Raw genomic sequence first — 2,138 nt, forward strand, 5'->3', positions numbered from 1 at the left:
TGCCCGCACCTATTGCGGGCACATGTCAGCTGTTCAAAACAGCTGATATGTCCCGGCTTTGATGCGGGCTCACCGCAGAGCCCTGCATCAAAGCAGGGGATCTGACCTCGGACGTACTATCCCGTCCGAGGTCAGATAGGGGTTAAACTTCTGTGAAGCCCTTGGTGGGTCAAAGCGCTCAAAACACATCCAGGTAAGTTCCTTAGGGGGTCTACTTTCCAAAATGGTGTCACTTGTGGGGGGTTTCAATGTTTAGGCACATCAGTGGATCTCCAAACGCAACATGGCGTCCCATCTCAATTCCTGTCAATTTTGCATTGAAAAGTCAAACGGCGCTACTTCCCTTCCGAGCTCTCCCATGCGCCCAAACAGTGGTTTACCCCCACATATGGAGTATCAGCGTACTCAGGACAAATTGTACAACAACTTTTGCTGTCCAATTTCTTCTCTTACCCATGGGAAAATAAAAAATTGGGGGCGAAAAGATAATTTTTGTGAAAAAATATGATTTTTTATTTTTACGGTTCTGCATTATAAACTTCTGTGAAGCACTTGGTGGGTCAAAGTTCTCACCACATCTCTAGATAAGTTCCTTAGGGGGTCTACTTTCCAAAATGGTGTCACTTGTGGGGGGTTTCAATGTTTAGGCACATCAGGGGCTCTCCAAACGCAACATGGTGTCCCATCTCGATTCCAGTCAATTTTGCATTGAAAAGTCAAATGGCGCTCCTTCGCTTCCAAGCTCTGTCATGCGCCGAAACAGTGGTTGACCCCCACATATGGGGTATCGGCGTACTCAGGACAAATTGTAAAACAACTTTTGGGGTCCATTTTCTCCTGTTACCCTTGGTAAAATAAAACAAATTGGAGCTGAAGTAAATTTTTTGTGAAAAAAAGTTAAATGTTCATTTTTATTTAAACATTCCAAAAATTCCTGTGAAGCACCAGAAGGGTTAATAAACTTCTTGAATATGGTTTTGAGCACCTTGAGGGGTGCAGTTTTTAGAATGGTGTCACATTTGGGTATTTTCTATCATATAGACCCCTCAAAATGACTTCATATGAGATGTGGTCCCTAAAAAAAAATGGTGTTGTAAAAATGAGAAATTGCTGGTCAACTTTTAACCCTTAACTCCCTAACTAAAAAAAAATTTGGTTCCAAAATTGTGCTGATGTAAAGTAGACATGTGGGAAATCTTACTTATTAAGTATTTTGTGTGACATATCTCTGTGATTTAATTGCATAAAAATTCAAATTTTGAAAATTGCGAAATTTTCATAATTTTCGCCAAGTTTCCGTTTTTTTCACAAATAAACGCAGGTACTATCAAAGAATTTTTACCACTATCATGAAGTACAATATGTCACGAGAAAACAATGTCAGAATCACTGGGATCCGTTGAAGCGTTCCAGAGTTATAACTTCATAAAGGGACAGTGGTCAGAATTGTAAAAATTGGCCCGGTCATTGACCTGCAAACCACCCCTGGGGGTAAAGGGGTTAATAACCAATCCTTGATGGAGACTACTGAAACCAAAACCCAATGTCTGCACTGAATGGGAAAGGAAAAGGTTGATGGCAATAAAGGAATCAAACATCGGACTCAATCCACAAGAACATGCTCAGTATGTTTTTTTTTTTCTTCTTGAGGTTTATTATAGTGCATAAGTTTTAATGACCTTTTCAGACAGACATAAGGCAATTACATCAACGTAACAAGGAAAAAAATAAAAATCTGATAAATAAGATGTACCACAATAAGAAATGCAGCATTAAGATGTACAGTACATGTGTAAATCACCTCGCTGTGAAGACGCCATGTAACATTGGAATGCTAGTGGTAGGCTGTCAGCCTGGCCCTGCTATATGTGGCTGCCAACGTGGCCATCCTATACGTGGCTGCCAGGGTGCTAAGTAGACACAAACCTAGCAAAAGTAGACAGTCCTAGCCCTTGTTACAGCATGACAGCAATAACCCGATCATAGCGGAGATCCTATAAGACATATCTTGCATTGCATACTAGGAAATGTAGTTTACAACTTTAACATATGAGTTGTTGCAGATGAGTAAACACTACAAGTACCAGAGTGCCCGCTTAGTGCAGACACTCCACTAATAAACTACTGCACAAAAAGGC

This window comes from Ranitomeya imitator, chromosome 5, assembly GCF_032444005.1.
Source record: "Ranitomeya imitator isolate aRanImi1 chromosome 5, aRanImi1.pri, whole genome shotgun sequence".
NCBI lineage: Eukaryota > Metazoa > Chordata > Amphibia > Anura > Dendrobatidae > Ranitomeya > Ranitomeya imitator.